Consider the following 20,675-nt stretch of genomic DNA (forward strand, 5'->3'; position numbering starts at 1 on the left):
GGCTTAGCCAGTCACGTGATGTTCACAAGACTCAGTAAAACTCCAGTCAGTTGGGTTCGGGGGATCCATGATGAGGCAGGTGGTTGTGAGTCTGGTGGATGAACTGGTGCGTCTGTTCTCCCAGGGGATTTGCAGGATCTTGCGGAGACATCGTTGGTGGTATTTCTCCAACGATTTGAGCCATACAGCTCCACATCTCTGAGCCATACAGGAGGGCGGGTATCACTCCCTGTAGACCATAAGTTTGTTGCCAAATTTGAGGACCTGATCTTCGAACACTCTCTTCCTCAGGCGGCCGAAGGCTGCGCTGGCGCACTGGAGACGGTGTTGAACCCCGTTGTCGATGTCTGCCCTTGCTGATAATAGGCTCCCGAGGTATGGAAAGTGGTCCATGTTGTCTAAGGCCGCACCGTGAATCTTGATGACTGGGGGGAGCAGTGCTGTGTGGCGGGGTCAGATTGGTGGAGGACCTTTGTCTTACAGATGTTTATTGTAAGGCCCATGCTTTCGTACGCCTTGGTGAAGATGTTGACGATGACTTGGAGTTCAGCCTCTGAATGCGCACAGATGCAAGCGTCGTCCATACTGTAGTTCGACGACAGAGGATGGGACTGTCTTGGATCTGGCCTGGGGACAACAAAGGTTGAACAGGTTCCCACTGGTTCTATAGTTTAGTTCCACTCCAACGGGGAGCTTGTTGAGTGTGAGGTGGAGCATTGCAGCGAGGAAGGCTGCGTTGACGTAGCCCTGCTTGACCCCGGTCCGGATGTGGATTGGGTCTGTGGTGGATCCGTTGGTCAGGATCACGGCTTGCATGTCATCGTGGAGCAGGCGGAGGATGGCAACAAACTTTTGGGGGCCAGCCGAAACAGAGGAGGATGCTCTATAGTCACTCGCGGTTAACAGTGTCAAAGGCCTTTGTACGGTCAAAGAAGGCCATATAGAAACATAAAAACATAGAAAATAGGTGCAGGAGTGGGCCTTTCGGCCATTCGAGCCTGTACCACCATTCAATATGATCATGGCTGATAATGCAACTTTAGTACCCCATTCCTGCTTTCTCTCCATACCCCTTGGTCTGTTTAGCCTCAACAACTTTCTGTGGTAGAGAACTCCACAGATTCACAATTCTCTGAGTGAAGAAGTTTCTCCTCATCTCGGTCCTAAATGGCTTACCCCTTATCCTTAGACTGTGAACCCTGGTTCTGGACTTCCCCAACATCAGGAACATTCTTCCTGCATCTAACCTGTCTAATCCCATCAGAATTATATATGTTTCGATGAGATCCCCTCTCATTCTTCTAGATTCCAGTGACTATAAGCCTAGTCGATCCTGTCTTTCTTCATATGTTAGTCCTGCCATTCCTGGAATCAGTCTGGTGAACCTTCGCTTCACTCCCTCAATAGCAAGAATGTCCTTCCTCAGATTAAGAGACCAAAACTGTACACAATATTCAAGGTGTGGCTTCATCAAGGCCCTGTACAACTGCAGTAACACCTCCCTGCTCCTATACTCAAATCCTCTCGCTATGAAGGCCAACATGCGATTTGCCTTCTTCACCACCTGATGTACCTGCATGCCAACTTTCAATGACTGATGTACCATGACACCCAGGTTTTGTTGCACCTCCCCTTTTCTTAATCTGTCACCATTTAGATAATATACTCTCTCCCTGTTTTTGCCACTAAAGTGGATAACCTCACATTTATCTACATTATACTGCATCTGCCAAGCATTTGCCCACTCACCTAACCTGTCCAAGTCACCCTGCAGCCTCTTAGCATCCTCCTCTCAGCTCACACTGCCACCCAGCTTAGTGTCATCTGCAAACTTGGAGATATTATATTCAATTCCTTCATCTAAATCATTAATGTATATTGTAAATAGATGGGGTCCCAGCACTGAACCTTGCGGTACCTCACTAGTCACTGCCTGCCATTCTGAAAAGGAACTGTTTATTCCTACGCTTTGCTTCCTGTCTGCCAACCAGTTCTCTATCCATGTAAATACATTACCCCCAATATCATGTGCTTTAATTTTGCACACTAATCTCTTGTGTGGAACCTTGTCAAAAGCCTTTTGAAAGTCCAAATACATCACATCCACTGTTTCTTCCTTGTCCACTCTACTAGTTATATCCTCAAAAAATTCTAGATTTGTCAAGCATGATTTCCATTTCATAAATCCATGTTGACTTGGACCGATCCTGTCACTGCTTTCCAAATGCGCTGCTATTACATCCTTAATAATTGATTCCAACATTTTCCCCACTACTGATGTCAGGCTAAACAGGCCTATAATTCCCTGTTTTCTCTCTCCCTCCTTTTTTAAAAAGTGGGGTTATATTAGTTACCCTCCAATAGGAACTGATCCAGAGTCTATAGAATGTTGGAAAATGACCACCAATGCATCTACTATTTCGAGGGCCACTTCCTTAAGTACTCTGGGATGCAGACTATCAGGCCCTGGGGATTTATCGGCCTCCAATCCCATCCATTTCCCAAACACAATTTCCTGACTAATAAGGATTTCCTTCAGATCCTCCTTCTCGCTAGACCCTCAGTCCCCTAGTATTTCCGTAAGGTTATTTGTGTCTTCCTTAGTGAAGACAGAACCAAAGTATTTGTTCAATTGGTCTGCCATTTCTTTGTTCCCCATTATAAATTCACCTGATTCTGACTGCCAGGGACCTACATTTGTCTTCACTAATCTTTTTCTCTTCACATATCTATAGAAGCTTTTGCAGTCAGTTTTTATGTTCCCTGCAAGCTTACTCTCATACTCTATGTTCCCCCTCCTAATTAAACCCTTTGTCCTCTGCTGAATTCTAAATTTCTCCTAATTCTCAGGTTTGCTGCTTTTTCTGACCAATTTATATGCCTCTTCCTTGGATTTAACACTATCCCTAATTTCCCTTGTTAGCCATGGTTAAGCCACCTTCCCCGTTTTATTTTTAGGCCAGACAGGGATGTACAGTTGTTGAAGTTCATCCATGTGATCTTTAAATGTCTGCCATTGCCTAACCACTGTCAACCCTTTAAATATCATTTGACAGTCTACCCTAGCCAATTCATGTCTCATACCATCGAAGTTACCTTTCTTTAAATTCAGGACCCGAGTCTCTGAATTAACTGTGTCACTCTCCATCTTAATGAAGAATTCTACCATATTATGGTCACTCTTCCCCAAGGGGCCTCGCACAACAAGATTGCTAATTAATCCTCTCTCATTACACCACACCCAGTCTAGGATGGCCAGCTCTCGTTGGTTCCTCGACATATTGGTCTGGAAAACCATCCCTTATACACTCCAGGAAATCCTCTTCCACAGTATTGCTACCAGTTTTGTTAGCCCAATCTATATGTAGATTAAAGTGACCCATGATAACTGCCATATCTTTATTGCACGCATCCCTAATTTCCTGTTTGATGCATCCCCAACCTCACTATTACTGTTTGGTGGTCTGTACACAACTCCCACTAGCGTTTTCTGCCCTTTGGTGTTCCGCAGCTCTACCCATATAGATTCCACATCATCCAAGCTAATGTCCTTCCTTACTATTGCGTTAATCTCCTCTTTAACCAGTAACGCTACCCCACCGAGGAGAAGCTGGGGAGCGGCCAGAATCGGGAGGAAAATTTTCAGTGCACTTGGAGGTGGACAAAAGCGGTGCACCTCGGGTGAGGGCACCAGAAAAAGGGGTTGGGGAAATTTGAGCCCATCGACTCTCACATTTGGCCCATTGTGCCTTCTGACTTTCCACGTTGGTGCCATTTTTCAAAAGTTTCAAAAATACAATCTGTTTCCAAACCACTGGAACTGTTCTCCTTAGAGCAGAGAAGGTGAAGCGGGAGATTAAATGGAGGTGTTCAAAAATTTTGATAATGTAGATCAGGATAAACTGTTTTCAGTGGCAGGAGGATCGGTAACCAGAGGGTACAGATTGAAGGTAATTGGCAAAAGAACCAGAGGGGGATAAGGAGAATTTGTTTTTACGCAGCGAGTTGTTGTGATCTGGAACGCGCTGCCTGAAAGGGCGGTGGGAGCAGATTCAATAGTAACTTTCAAAAGGGAATTGGATAAATACTTAAAGGAAAATTTTGTAGGGCACTCAAGAAATAGCGGGGTGGGGGGGAAATGCGACTAATTGGATCGCTCTTTCAAAGAGCCGGCACAGGCACGATGGGCCGAATGGCCTCCTTCTGTGCTGTGTCTATGATTCACTCGAGAGACTCCATTCTATACATACCCTGGACCAACATTCCACGTATTACAATTACAGTACCAGCATTGTGCAGCTGCCCAGTGTGAGTGAGTCTTCGCCTGCCAAATGGCGGAAATGGCAGAGGATGATCCGTTGAACGTGGAGGCTGGTGGGGTGAAAGGCGAGGACAAGGGGAACCCTGTCATGGTTCTGAGAGAGAGTGGAAGGGGTGAGAGCAGAAGAGCGGGAAATAGAATGGACACAGTTGAGGGCCATGTCAACCACCGTAATGGGGAATCCTCAGTTGAGGACATATTGGAATCACTAGTATAACCAGTCAGTCATAGGCAGTCCCTCAAAGCGAGGATGACTTGCTTCCACGCCAAAAAGGATGAGTTCACAGGTGTTTCAATGAAGGATCTAATATTCCAGATCCCGAACTACATCCTGAAGAATGGACGATGCCTGTGCGTGGATTTTTTTAACATGTGGTGGCCGTTGCACACCAGCCACCACACGGGTTTAACAGAGCTAGGTTTTGGTCCAGTGGCAAGGGTCATCCAAGATGACTGGAGAACTGCTCTGCTGCACGGGCCTAGTGCGCACACATATCACAGTGTGGGCTGGCCCGTGCTGCCCCTGGGCCCCAAACTCACGCCTCTCCTGGGCTCCATCACATCTCTCCACAGTCTCTCGCCGCTCCTGCTGTATCTGCCCACTCTCCAATCAATGAACTGGACCTTGATGACGTCACTCTTCGCTGCCATCGCCCTCCTGCACCAGCTCACACTGCTGCCTGAAGTGGCCTCCACGCTGCTCCCGGGCTGCCACACCTCCGCTCCTTTTATGGCCCCGACCTGCCGCTGGTGTTCTCACGCACATCGGGGCCTCCACGCTGCTCCCGGGCTGCCACACCTCCGCTCCTTTTATGGCCCCGACCTGCCGCTGGTGTTCTCACGCACATCGGGGCCTCCATGATGCTCCCGGACCGCTGCACATCCGCTCCTTTTATGCAAGGATATACTTGCATTGGAGGCAGTTCAGAGAAGATTCACAAGGTTGATTCCTGAGATGAAGGAGTTGTCGTATGAAGAAAAGTTGAGCAGGTTGGGCCTGTACTCATTGGAGTTTAGAAGAATGAGAGGTGATCTTATTGAAACATTTAAGATTCTGAGGGGGCTTGACAAGGTGGATGCAGAGAGGATGTTTCCCCTCGTGGGGGAATCTAGAACTAGAGGGAATCTAGAGCTAGTATGGAAAGTCGGCAGAACAGATGCGGCGGAGACGGAGAAACTGGGAGAATGGAATGGAATCCTTACAGGAAGCACGTGTAGTCCAGATAGCTGTGGGAGTCAGTGGGCTGGAGTCCGATCCAGCTTGATCCCACCACCAACCACAATGTCCCCTCCCCTCCCCTCTCAGCAGTCCGAAGAGATCGCTCCCCCTGTGATATGCTGGTCCACTCCTCAATTACCCCCAACACCCCCTCCTGTGCAAGCGCAGGAGATGCAACACCTGCCCTTTTACCTCCTCCATTCCCACTGTCCAGGGCCCCAAACACTTCTTCCAAGTGAAACAGTGATTTACTTGTACTTCTTTCAATTTAGTATACTGTATTCTCTGCTCACAATGTGGTCTCCTCTACATTGGGGAGACCAAACACAGATTGATCCGTAAGGGTGACCCTGAGCTTCCAGTCGCCTGTCACTTTAATTCTCCACCCCACTCCCACTCTGACCTCTCTGTCCTCGGCCTCCTACACTGTTCCAATGAAGCGCAACACAAGCTCGAGGAACAGCACCTCATCTTTTGATCAGGCACTTTACAGCCTTCTGAACTCAACATCGAGTTCAACAATTTCTGACCATTACCTATGCCCATACTTTTTCAGGCGTCAGCCTTTGATGATTCTGCCATTCCTATTTGCAGCATTTAATCTCTCCTGCCTTTCACCCTATCCCAGATCGTCCCTTTTGTTTTTTCCTCCCGTCCCCCCATCCCTGCCTCTGCACTTGCTTAAAAATATGTCACATCTCAAACTTGTCCAATTCTAATGAAAGCACAACAACCTGAAACATTAACTCTGTTTCTCTCTCCACAGACGCTACCTGACCCGCTGAGTATTTCCAGCATCTTCTGTTTTAATGTAAAATGTATACATTAGGAAAAATACTAAGAATGGTTATCCAAACAGCTCAGCTCTATTGGGTGTCAGCTGTGGCTCAGTGGGCAGCACACTCGCCTCTGAGTCAGAAATATGTAGGTTCATGTCCTCCTCCAGGGACTAGAGCACAAAATCAAGGCTGACACTCCCAGTGCATTGCTGAGGGAGTGCTGCACTGTTGGAGGGGCAGTACTGAGGGAGTGCTGCACTGTCGGAGGGGCAGTACTGAGGGAGTGCTGCATTGTCCAGGTGCCGTCTTTTGGATGCAATGTTAAACTGAGGTCCCGTCTGCTCTCTTGGGTGGATCCCAGGTGGATCCCATGGCACTATTTCAAAGAAGAGCAGGGGAGTTATCCCTGATGTCCTGGGGCCAATATTTATCTCTCAATCAACATAACAAAAACAGATGATCTGGTCATTATCACATTGCTGTTTGTGGGAGCTTGCTGTGTGCAAATTGGCATTTCTTACATGTAGAGGAAAAAAAATTAATCCGTGGGAACCTAATTAATCAGAGAGAACCTGTTATGTATCTATAAAGCATGCCCTCCCATGTTCCGCCACCAGGGAGCGCATACCCTGAAGTCCCAAGGGATCCCAGCGTCCTTTGGGAGCACTGTATATAAGCCGACCCCTAAGGCCTGTTCCTCACTCTGGAGTGTCTTAATAAAGACTGAGGTCACTGTTACTTTAACCTCCCTGTGTGCAGTCTCATTGTGTTAGAACACAATAACTGGCGATGAGTATACGAATCCAACGCAAAGGTGCAGCAAACTGTGGGCATCCTGGAGAAGTTCTCGGAGGTTGAGGACTGGGAAGCCTATGTCGAACGGCTAGACCAGTACTTTGTAGCCAACGAGCTGGACGGTGAAGGAAGCGCTGAAAAAAGGAGAGCGGTCCTCCTCACAGAATCTTCTGGCTCCAGTGAAACCCACAGATAAGTCGTATGAGGGGCTGTGTACACTGGTTCGGGAGCATCTTAACCCGAGGGAGAGCGTGCTGATGGCGAGGAATCGGTTCTACATGTGCCAGCGATCTGAAGGTCAGGAAGTGGGGAGCTATGTCGCCGAGCTAAGGCGACTTGCAGGACAATGTGAGTTTGATGGCTACCTGGAGCAGATGCTCAGAGACTTTTTTGTACTGCGCATTGGCCACGAGACCATCCTACGAAAACTTTTGACTGTAGAGACACCGACCCTCAGTAAGGCCATTGCGATAGCACAGGCATTTATGTCCACCAGTGATAACACCAAACAAATCTCTCAGCACACAAGTGCTAGCAATGTTCATAAATTAACTGGAACTGTGTTTGCGAGCAGAAATGTACAGGGCAGAAACCTTGAGTCTGCAACTGCCAGCAGGCCTCAGGTGACTCAGATGACTCAGAGTCCTCAACAAAGGATGAATGCAAGGCAATTCGCACCTTGTTGGCGTTGTGGAGGCTTCCATTCAGCCTATTCATGCTGCTTCAAAGGGTATGTTTGCAAGAGCTGTAGAACAATGGTGCACCTCCAACGAGCTTGCAGACGAGCTGCAAGCTCTGCAAAACCTGCTAACCACCACGTGGCAGAGGAAGATCGGTCCATGGTGGATCAAAGCAATTTTGAGCCTCAGAGAGAGGAGGCAGATGCTGAAGTACACGGGGTGCACACAGTTTCGACGAAATGTCTACCTATAATGCTAAATGTAAAATTGAATGGCTTACCCGTAGCCATGGAACTGGACACTGGTGCTAGCCAATCCATCATGAGTAAAAAGATGTTTGAGAGATTGTGGTGCAACAAGGCACTCAGACCAGCCTTTGGCCCCATCCACACGAAACTGAGAACGTACACCAAAGAGCTCATCACTGTCATGGGCAGCGCCACGGTCAAGGTCACCTACGAGGGCACGGTGCACGAACTGCCACTCTGGATTGTCCTGGACGATGGCCCCACACTGCTTGGAAGGAGCTGGCTGGGCAAAATCCGCTGGAACTGGGATGACATCCGGGCGCTATCACATGTGGATAAGGCCTCATGTACCCAGGTTCTTAACAAATTTCCTTTCCTTTTTGAGCCAGGCATTGGAAACTTTTCCGGGGCGAAGGTGCGGATCCACTTGGACCCAGAGGCACGACCCATTCATCACAAGGCGCGAGCGGTACCTCACATGATGAGGGAGAGAGTGGAAATCGAACTGGACAGGCTGCAACGCGAGGGCATCATCTCCCCAGTGGAATTCAGCAAGTGGGCCAGCCCGATTGTTCCAGTACTCAAAAGTGATGGCATGGTCAGGATTTGCGGCGATTATAAAGTAACTATTAATCGTTTCTCGCAACAGGACCAATACCCGCTACCGAAGGCAGACAACCTACTTGCGACGCTGGAAGGAGGCAAGACGTTCACCAAGCTCGACCTGACTTCGGCATACATGACACAGGAGCTGGAGGAGTCTTCGAAGTGCCTCACCTGCATCAACACGCACAAGGGACTGTTCATCTACAATAGATGCCCGTTTGGATTCGGTCGGCTGCAGTGATCTTCCAGAGAAACATGGAGAGCCTTCTCAAGTCGGTACCACGCACGGTAGTTTTTCAGGATGACATATTGGTCACGGGTCGGGATACTGTCGAGCACCTACAAAACCTGGAGAGGTCCTCCAGTGACTGGATCGCGTAGGGCTGCGGTTGAAGAGGTCGAAATGCATCTTCATGGCAACAAAAGTGGAGTTTTGGGGGAGAAAGATCGCGGTGGATGGCATTCGACCCACAGATGCCCAGACAGAGGCTATCAAGAACGCGCCCAGGCCACAGAATGTCACGGAGCTGCGGTCATTCCTGGGACTCCTCAACTATTTTGGTAACTTCCTACCGGGGTTAAGCACCCGCTTAGAGCCCCTACATGTAAAGGTGAGAACTGGGTATGGGGAAAAAAAACAAGTAATTGCTTTTGAGAAAGCCAGAAACATTTTATGCTCCAACAAGCTGCTTGTATTGTATAACCCATGTAAAAGACTCGTGCTAACATGTGATGCGTCGTCGTACGGAGTCGGGTGTGTATTACAACAAGCTAACGTTGCGGGGAAGTTGCAACCTGTTGCCTATGCTTCCAGGAGCTTGTCTAAAGCCGAGAGGGCCTACATCATGATTGAGAAAGAGGCATTAGCGTGTGTGTTTGGGGTAAAGAAAATGCATCAGTACCTGTTTGGCCTCAAATTTGAGCTGGAAACCGATCACAAGCCCCTCATATCCCTCGTTCGCTGAAAACAAGGGGATAAATACTAATGCCTCAGCCCGCATACAAAGATGGGCACTGGCGCTATTAGCGTATAACTACCATCCGCCACAGGCCAGGCACCGAGAACTGTGCGGATGCTCTCAGTCGGCTACCATTGCCCACCACAGGGTTGAAAATGGCGCAGCCTGCAAACTTGTTGATGGTCATGGAAGCGTTTGAAAATGATAAATCACCTGTCACGACCTGCCAGATTAGGACTTGGACCAGCCAAGATTCTCTGCTGTCCCTAGTAAAAAAACTGTGTACTGCATGGGAGCTGGGCCAGCAGCCCCATTGAAATGCAAGAGCTAATCAAGCCGTTGCAGCGGCGAAAGGACGAGCTGTCCATTCAGGCAGACTGCCTGTTGTGGGGTAACCGCGTAGTGCTACCCAAAAAGGGCAGGGAGACGTTCATCTCGGATCTCCACAGCACACACCCAGGTATAGTAATGATGAAAGCGATAGCCAGATCCCACGTGTGGTGGCCCGGTATCGACTCTGACTTAGAGTCCTGTGTACGGCAATACAGCGTGTGTGCTCAGTTGAGCAATGCGCCCAGAGAGGCACCACTAAGTTTGTAGTCCTGGCCTCCAGACCATGGTTGAGAATCCATGTCGACTATGCGGGCCCGTTGCTCGGTAAAATGTTCCTGGTGGTGGTGGATGCTTTTTCAAAATGGATTGAATGTGAAATAATGTCGGGAAGCGCCGCCACCACCACCACTGAAAGCCTGAGGGCCATGTTTGCCACCCACGACCTGCCTGACATACTGGTCAGTGACAACGGGCCATGTTTCACCAGTGCCGTATTTAAAGAATTCATGACCCGCAATGGGATCAAACATGTCACCTCGGCCCCGTTTAAACCAGCCTCCAATGGGCAGGCAGAACGGGCAGTACAAACCATCAAACAGAGCCTTAAACGAGTCACAGAAGGCTCACTCCAAACCCGCCTGTCCCGAGTACTGCTCAGCTACCGCACGAGACCCCACTCGCTCACAGGGGTGCCCCCGGCTGAGCTACTCATGAAAAGGACACTTAAAACAAGACTCTCACTGGTTCACCCCAACCTGCATGATCAGGTAGAGAGCAGGCGACAGCAACAAAATGTAAACGATGGTCGCGCCACTGTGTCACGGGAACTTGATCTGAATGACCCTGTGTATGTGCTAAACTATGGACATGGTCCCAAGTGGATCGCGGGCACGGTGATAGCTAAAGAAGGGAGTAGGGTGTTTGTAGTCAAACTAGACAATGGACAAATTTGCAGAAAACACCTGGACCAAACGAGGCTGCGTTTACAGGCTGCCTTGAACAACCAACAGCAGATACCACCTTTTTCGAGCCCACAACATACACCCAAAGGATCAACGACACCCCGGACCAGGAAATCGAACCCATCATGCCCAACAGCCCAGCAAGGCCAGGCTCACCCAGCAGCCCTGCAGGGCCAACAATATGCCAGCACAGCGAGGGCACACAGCCAACACACCAGATCAGACATTTGTACCGAGGTGGTCCACCAGGGAAAGAAAGGCTCCCGACCGCCTCACCTTGTAAATAGTTTTCATTTTGACTTTGTGGGGGGGGGAGTGATGATGTGTATCTGTAAAGCATATAGTCCCATGTTCCGCCACCAGGGAGCGCATCCCCTGAAGTCCCAAAGGATCCCAGCATCCCTTGGGAGCACTGTATATAAGCCGGCCTGTTCCTTACTCTGGAGGTCACTGTTACTTTAACCTCCCTGTGTGCAGTCTCATCTGTGTTCGGAACACAATAGAACCTAATTAAGTCAAGTTAAAACCATAAGTAAGGGTGAACGAATAAAAAGAAAGATACATGCTATGGAACACAGGGAAAATGTTAAACTGGAAGATAAATTACCTTATCACAGAAAAAAACACAGTTGGGAAAAATACACTCCAGGGCTAGGTCACATGGGATGGTAACAGTGACTACACTTCAAAAAGTACTTCATTGACTGTAAAGCGCTTTGGGACGTTTGGTGGTCATGAAAAGCGCTGTAAATCTTTCTTCAAGGTGTTTAAAATCTTAAAGTGGCTTGATAGGGTAATTAGAGTGCAACTATTTCCTACATGTTTTGAAACTCTGAATCGGATCCGTTTCGGATGAAATTGTTTTTTTATTCAAAGTGCTGGACTCTCTGTGGGATTGCAATGATCCTGCCAATTACCATTTGTTGAGCACCATCATTTATGGCGAAAATATCTACCTTTCCAAAACAAATATTTATTAAACGTATTGTACTTTTGCACTGATCCAGTATTTATAAACTTGCCACTGCTTGCTGCAGTCAGAGTATGTCTACAAGAATTGTGTCATTTAATATTCCTTCTTTAAATAAAGATATTCATACTAAACCAATCCAACATGGAATGCTTCTTGAGTGTGAATTGGCAGATTAACTTGAATAATGTATTTCATCCTCGTTGAGATGAGGGTGAAACTCTATTTGGTACAAACACAGGAACGATGAGCTTAATGGCCAGCACCTTAAAGATGGGCTGAATGGCCTCTTTTGAGGGATATTGGTGCTTGTTTTCAAATTTGGCTCGATTTCAAAATTCTCATCCTTGTTTATAAATCCCTCCGTGGCCTCACCCCTCCCTATCTCTGTAATCTCCTCCAGCCCCACAACCCCCCCGATATGTCTGCGCTCCTCTAATTCTGCTCTTTTGAGCATCCCTGGTCATAATCGCTCAACCATTGGTGGCTGTGTCTTCTGTTGCCTGGGCCCCAAGCCCTGGAACTCTCTGCCTAAACCTCTCCACCTCTCTACCTCACTTTTCTCCTTCAAGACGCTCCTTAAAACCTACTTCTTTGACCAAGCTTTTGGTCACCTGCGCTAATTTCTACTTATGTGGCTCGGTGTCAAATTTATTTATTTTTGTCTTATAATACTCCTGTGAAGGGCCTCGGGACGTTTTACTACGTTAAAGGTGCTATATAAATTGTATTAAACCAACATCACTTGAAACAAAACATTATTTTTGCACATTATTACATTGCAGTCTGTGGGACCTTGCTGTGTGCAAATTGTCTGCTGTGTTTCCTAGTGTCAACTGTGTCTCTGGTAGCCACAACTGACTCTTGCCTCTGACTCAGAAGGATGTGGGTTCAAGTACCACACTAGAGGCTTGAGCATAAAATCCAGGCAACCAATCTCTATCAATGAGTCTACAGCAGACCCAGACACGAGGTGAGGAAATCTCCCAGTGGGGGAGAGCTTTGGGAACCACAGGTCCTCCCGAGATCACTACGCTCATCACACGTTGGCCGTGATTTCGGCAACAGTGACGAGATCGGTGCGGCCAGCATTGGTGGCGTATGGAGACTGCGTTCCCTGCTCCATCCCACCCTCTCAACACAATCTTCGGTGGTTGGGGCTTGTGAAGCCTACCCTGTGAGGTTCCTGGCCAATTAACAGGAAGCGGGTCTGATGAGGTCATCTGATCACGCGTCACCAGCCGATTTCCTTAAAGGGACCATGTCCATATTGATTTTGACAGTTGTGCTGTCAGTGTTCTTCAGCTTTGAGGTGCTGCAAACACTGACAAGCACTGCTCAAATGTGCAGGACTGCACCCAGGCTCTCCCATCACTCCCTCCAGGTGCTTATGGAGGGAGTCACATCATGCAGAGAGTTTCTCGTCCCTTCCAATGGGCGGAAGAAACCTCCCCAGGAGACCAACGCAGCCCGGTTGCGCATTGCACAGGAGGGCACAAGCAGGGAGGACCAGGCTGCAGTGGTGCAAACCTTTCAATGATCTCAGTAGATCATGAGACGTTACTGCAAAGCCACACTCAACCTCTTCCTGCTGTGCCACTCATCACATCCCCATCACTCTGCCTTCCCTACCCTACTCCTGAACACCCTTACTCACACCAACTGACCTTGCACCTCCACCCATCCCTCTCCCTCTATCTACATTATTACTTCCCCATCTCACTAGCCACCTGTAATGTCTGTAGCTCCACACTGTGGACGCCTGTGTTGCCGAAAATACTTGTATGGTCATAAGTTTACTCTCGTTATGGACCATAAGCCCCTGAAAGCAATCCTCCATCCAAAGTCCCCAGTTCCAGCCCGAATGCAGAGATGGGCTTTGATTTTGTCAGCATATGCATATGATATTGAATACAGATGATCAGCTGATCACAGTAATGCTGATGCTATGTCTAGATTGCCTTCCCCATCATAAGTAACACCCAATAAGGAAGAGGTGTTCTACTTTTCATACATTGATGAACTGCCAGTCACAGCTGAAGAGATTGATAGAGCAACCAAACGTGACCCAGTTATGTCAAAGGTGTATGATTATATTGCAAATGGCTGGCCAAACCAGGTAACAGAAAAATATATTTATCCATTCTTCATTCGTAGGACTGAATTATCAGTCGATAAAGATTGTATTATGTGGGGTGCAAGAGTGGTTATACCAAATAAATTCAGGTCCAAATTATTAGGACACCTCCATGACCAGCACCTGGGAATGTGCTTGACCAAGAGTTTTGCACGCAGTTACTTATGGTGGCCAGGTCTTGATAAAGATATAGAGTACATCGTAAGTCAGTGTACGACATGTCAATCGGTACGCAAGCAACCACCATCAGTACCATTACAGCCATGGAAATCGCCTCCCAGGGTGTGGCAAAGGCTACATATCGATTTTGCTGAGTTAGAAGGACAACAATTGTTCATTGTGATTGATAGCCATTCGAAGTGGGTCGAGGTGTTCCCAATGTAGAAGATAACAACAAGTAAAACATTAGACATTTTGCGAAGATTATTTTCTTCATTTGGCCTCCCAGAAGAAATTGTTTCGGATAATGGACAATTTTGTTCAGGAAATTTGCACAGTTCACGAGCAAAAATGGTGTGAAACATACCAAGGTTCCACCATACCATCCTGCTTCAAATGGTGCAGCAGAACGCACTGTACAAATTGTAAAACGTGCCCTCATCAAACAAATGTTGGATCCAAATCCAAAGAAACGACAGTTGTCATTGGACCACAAATTAGCTAATTTTCTAATAACGTATCGTAATACTCCTCACACAACTACTGGTAGAACACCAGCAATGTTGTTTCTCAAATGACAGCCACGAACCAGATTCTAGTTGTTAAAACCAAACTTGGCACAGTCCGTAGAAGAAACACAATTAAGACAGAAAGAGAATCATGATAGAGGGAGAGTAAAAGAGAGAAGCGTGAAATTAAATTAGAAGGTGAGAGTGAAGAACCATCACCATAAATGCGTAAAGTGGTTACTAGGAAGAGCGCTGAAGATATGTGGTCCTCGCACATATTTGGTCAAGATGTTTGATAATGTCAGGTTAGGTTTGTTCACATTGATCATATTTTACCCACAGACATGGAAGAAGTTGAGAGTTAGAGCGATTAAATTATTTCTGACTCATCAGATAGTTTTGATACACCAGTAGCATATCCTTCATCCAATGTACTGGAAACAAATCCAAGAGAAAGTCAGAATTTAAGTCTGAGTCCGAGTCAGGAAAACAAACAGTCTGAAGTTAGAGAGAGTTCAAATGGAAATCAAGGGCATCCCTTGGAGGAAAACTTCCCTCAGGATCAGCCTCAAATGAAATTAAATTCAACACCATGGTTGGAAGGTTATGTTCGAGAGTGAAGGTATCTTCTTCGAAACAGAAAACAAGTGGTTCAGCTTGATTTGTAAATATGGCAAAATAAGTCAATATCCTTTGTTATGTATAACCATACAAGTTATGTATGATGATTGTTTGTTATAATAACGTCTTCATTAAGGAGAGAGCAGTGTAATGTCTGTAGCTCCACACTGTGGACGCCTGTGTTGTTTAATAAAGAGCAGGTCACCTGACCAGCAGGTCCAAAATTTCCGGATCCTGCAGCCATCTTACCGGTTGTGTGTTGTGTGCTCTCTGAAGATATGACATCACCCTTCACACTCACCCTCATCCTTGTCCAATCATATCAACTAACAAGACAGAATAGTAGGTACTTGGGTGTTTTAGTCAATGTTCATGTAGACTTTCTGCTAATGTGTTGTCAAACATTGAAATCTTTATTTTCAGCACTGCATGTTCTTGGACAGATTTGTGTGCATCTTTGGAAGTGGCTTAGTGAGTTGCAGTGAATGGTGAGACATAACACAGCGATCAGTGCTGGGACCCCAACTATTTACAATCTATATTAACGACTTGAAAAAAGGGACTGAGTTTAATGTAGCCAAGTTTGCTGATGGTACAAAGATGGGAGAGAAAGCAATGTGTGAGGAGGACACAAAAAATCTGCAAAAGGATATAAACAGGCTAAGTGAGTGGGCAAAAATTTGGCAGATGCAGTATAATGTTGGAAAGTGTGAGGCCATGCACTTTGGCAGAAAAAAATCAAAGAGCAAGTTATTTAAATGGAGAAAGATTGCAAAGTGCCACAGTACAGTGGGACCTGGGGGTACTTGTGCATGAAACACAAAAGGATAGTATGCAGGTACAGCAAGTGATCAGGAAGACCAATGCTATCTTGGCCTTTATTACAAAGGGGATGGAGTATAAGAAGTCTTGCTACAACTATATAAGGTATTGGTGAGGCCATACTTGGAATACTGCGTGCAGTTTTGGTTTCCATATTTACGAAAGGATATACTTGCTTTGGAGGCAGTTCAGAGAAGGTTCACTAGGTTGATTCCGGGGATGAGGGGGTTGACTTATGAGGAAAAGTTGAGGAGGTTTGGCCTCTACTCATTGGAGTTCAGAAGAATGAGAGGTGATCTTATCGAAACGTATAAGATTATGAGGGGGCTTGACAATGTGGATGCAGTGAGGATGTTTCCACTGATGGGGGGAAGACTAGAACTAGAGGACATGATCTTAGAATAAGGGGCCACCCATTTAAAACTGAGATGAGGAGAAATTTCTTCTCTCAGAGGGTTGTAAATCTGTGGAATTCGCTGCCTCAGAGAGCTGTGGAAACTGGGACATTGAATAAAGTTGAGACAGAAATAGACAGTTTCTTAAACGATAAGGGATTATGGGGAGTGGGCGGGGAAGTGGAGCTGAGTCCATGATCAGATCAGCCATGATCTTATTGAATGGCGGAGCAGACTCGAGGGGCCTTATGCCCTACTCCTGTTCCTATTTCTTATGTTTTTTTGTTCTTATAACGATATTCCCGCAATGGTGATGAGTGTGAAAGGAACGGCTTGGGTGTTGCAGAGATGCTTTATGGGCCCCAAGTTTCCACATGATTTGCTCCTGATTTTTAGGAGCAACTGGTGTAGAACGGAGTATCTGAGAAATCGGAATTCTCGTCATTTAGTTTGCTCCAGTTCTAGTCAGTTAGAACAGTTTCACTTTGGAACAGAATTTTTTTTTCAAAAGGGGGTGTGTCCGGCCACTTACGCCTGTTTTCAAAGTTTCTTCAGTGAAAACTTACTCCAAACTAACTTAGAATGGAGTAAGTGAAAAAACCTTGTCTATACTTTAGAAAATCAGGTGTAGGTTACAAATCAGGCGTAGGGAATGGTGGGGGGGTGGTGTTTAAAGGGAAGTTTACAAACATTAAACACTTCAGTTTTACAAATAAAGAGCCATCATCAATAATAAATGATAAATACATCAATAAATCAACCAATAAATCAATCAAAAAAAGTTAATAAGAAAGAATTTTTTTTTTAAATCAATAAATAAAACATTTTCTACTTACCGACTGCAGCACCGGGAGCCCTCCAACAGCGTGCTGGGATGCCCCCCTCAGTGTGTCTCTGTCAGTGTCTCTATCTCTCTGTCTGTCTGTGTGTCTCTCATTCTCTGTCTGTCAGTGTCTGTGTTTCTGACAGCGAGGGGAGGGGGAGGGGGAGGAGGGGGGTAGAGGGAGAGGGGGGGAGCAGAGGGAGGGAAGGGGGAGGGATGGGGAGAAGGGGGAGGGGGAGGGAGGGGGAGAAGGGCATAAAGGGGAGAAGGGGGAGAAAGGAGATGGGGGGGAGAAGGAGATTGGGGGGGAAAGGAGATGTGGGGAAGGAGATGGGGGGGAAGGAGATGGGGGGGAAGGAGATGGGTGGGGGGGAAGGAGATGGGGGGGAAGGAGATGGGGGGAAGGAGATGGGTGGGGGGGGAAGGAGATGGGGGGGCGGAAGGAGATGGGAGGGGAAGGAGATGGGGGGGTAAGGAGATGGGTGGGGGGGTAAGGAGATGGGTGGGGGGGTAAGGCGATGGGTGGGGGGGTAAGGAGATGGGTGGGGGGGGAAGGAGATGGGGGGGGGCGGAAGGAGATTGGGGGGGGGAAGGAGAAGGTGGAGCGAGGATGAACGGGCCGGGCCCGAAACTTCGGGCAGGGCCCGTCCCCAGCACCAGATTTACAGGTAGGTGGCGTTGGGTCGGGTTGGGGGAGTGGTGGGAGGGAGGTCGGATCGGTTCGGTTCGGGTCGGGGGGAGGGAGGGAGGGAGAGGGAGGTCAGGTCGGATCCAATCCGGGGCGGGTGTCGGGTCCGGAGGCTGAGGCGGAGGGGGGGAGCGGGTGTTGGGTCCGGTCCGGGGGCAGGGGGGAGCAGGTGTCGTGTCCGGTCCGGTGGCTGGGAGGAGCGGGTGTCGGGTCCGGTCCGGGGGCGGGGGGGAGCGGGTGTCGGGTCCGGTCCGGGGGCGGGGGGGAGCGAGTGTCGGGTCCGGTCCGGGGGCGGGGGGGAGCGGGTGTCGGGTCCGGTCCGGAGGCGGGAAGCGGGAGTCGAGTCGGGTCCGGAGGAAGCAGGAGCTGGCCATGGGAGAGGAGCCTTATTCACGCAGCTCCAGTGAGGCCATTAGGCCAGGGCTCCTGGAGCTACTGCACTTGCGTGCCCACTGTAGCGCGCATGTGCAGAGGTCCCAGCACTGTTTTCGGCGCAGGGACCTGGCTCCGCCCCCTACAGCTCCTGCTGCGCTGCGCCGAGGGCCAGAGGACCTGCAGGGAGGTGGAGAATATGGAGGGTTTTTTTAGGCGCGCTTGGTGGCGCGAAAAACGGGCGTCCAGGTCGGGACTGCGCCGTTCTAGGCGCTGCTCGAAACTTGGGCCCATGTTGTTGGTGTGGGGTGGTGCCAACCTGGCGCATCATGTGGCAGCCAGGGTGTACAGCGTCAAGTGAAGTAAATGTGGCCATGGTGAGGCCATCCCTGGCATCCAGGGCAACAATGTGGGCCCCCCCACCCTCGGTTGCCTTTCCCACCTCTTGGTTTCCCCTCTCCCCCCCCCTCGGTTTCCCCTCTACCCCCTCCCTAGTTCCCCCTCTCCCCCCTCAGTTTCCCCTCTACACCCCTCAGTTTCCCCTCTCCCCCCTCCCCAGTTCCCCCTCTCCCCTCACCTTGGTTTCCCCTCTCCCCCCTCAGTTCCCCCTCTCCTCCCACCCTCGGTTTCCTCTGTCACCACCACCCCCCCACACTGTTTCTCCTCTTACCCCCTCGATTTAACTCCCACCGTCCCCCTTGATTTCCCCTTTCCCCCCTCCCCCTCGGTTCCGCTCCACCCCTGCCGGTTTATGGAACAGGCTCCCCAGGGAGACGGGGGAAGCAGTTAGTGTCAATTCACTGAAATGCAAATGAGAGCGATTCCTTCCAGATAATAATATTTTGGGATGCAGTATATGAATAACGTGAGCTGTGATGTGTGGTGAGTGTAGTGAGCTCGGGAGGAACAGGGGACTGTGGACCTATAATTCCTAAAACTAGATGGACTTTTGTCTTTTATCATCTAATAATTCCCATGTTTCTCTGTAATCAACACCACTAAAACACGTCCAGCATCTCATTGCTATTTGTGGGAGCTTGCTGTGTACAAAATGGCTGCCATGTTTGCTTACAATACCACACTTCAAAAGTAATTCATTGACTGTGAAGTATTATGGGATGTCCTGTGAACTTGTGCTGTTATGAATGCAAGTTCTATCTTTCCTGAAAGGCATGTGATAACTGCAAGTTATTGCAAGCAGGTAACTGAACAGATCGAACATTTCCTCTTTACACAGTATTTACAGCACAGAAAGAGTCCACTCTGCCCAGCTGGTCTATGCCCTCTACATCTCACCACATCAGCATATTCCTTTCTCCCTCGTGTGTTTATCTAGCTTCCCCTTAAATGCATCTATACTATTCGCTTCAACCACTCCCTGTGGTAGCGAGTTCCACATTCTCACTCCAAAGAAGTTTCTCCTGAATTATTAGTGACTATCTTATATTGATGGCCCCTAGTTCTGGTCTCCCCCACAAGTGGAAACATCTTTTCTACGTCGACCTTAGCAAACCTCTTTGAGAATTTTAAAGACCTCTCTCAGGTCACCCTTCAGTACTTTTTCTAGAGAAAAGAGCCCCAGCCAGTTCAGCCTTTCCCGACGTGTATAACCTCTCACTCCTGGTATCATTCTTGTAGATCTTTTTTGCATCTTATCCTTTTCATAATGTGGAGAGCGGAACTGTTGACAGCAATGCTCCCGTTTATCTGGCGGCTCATGCAGCTGTCTGAAGCTCCCGTGCAGGCCGCTTGCCGGTTTCTCATCGGGAACCATACGCTTGTGCGACCATGTGAATGGACCACGCAGACCCTTAAAGGGGTCCCGCACCCAAAACAAAATGACAGGCAGCATTGCTTCCCGGTAACTCCAAGTATGGTCTAACCAAGGTTCGATTCAAGTTTAACATAATTTCTCTGCTTTTAAATTTTATCCCGCTAGAAATAAACCCCAGTGCCTGGTTTTCTCTTTTTATGCCCTTATTAACCCGCGTCGCTACTTTTAGTGATTTGTGTATCTGGACCCCCAGATCCCTCTGCTCCTCCACCCCATTTAGACACTTATTTTCCAAGTAGTCTGTGGCCTCCTATTCTTCCTGCCAAAATATAGCACTTTTTATTGCAGTAAAATGTCCCAAAGCGCTCCACATGAGAGTAATTAAACACAATTTGACACCAAAGATATTAGGACAGGTGACCAAAAGCTTGGTCAAAGAGGTAGGTTTTAAGAAGTGTTTTGAAGGAGAGAGAGGTAGAGAGGCAGAGAGGTTTAGGCAGGGA

This window comes from Pristiophorus japonicus, chromosome 14 (genome assembly GCF_044704955.1).
Source record: "Pristiophorus japonicus isolate sPriJap1 chromosome 14, sPriJap1.hap1, whole genome shotgun sequence".
NCBI lineage: Eukaryota > Metazoa > Chordata > Chondrichthyes > Pristiophoridae > Pristiophorus > Pristiophorus japonicus.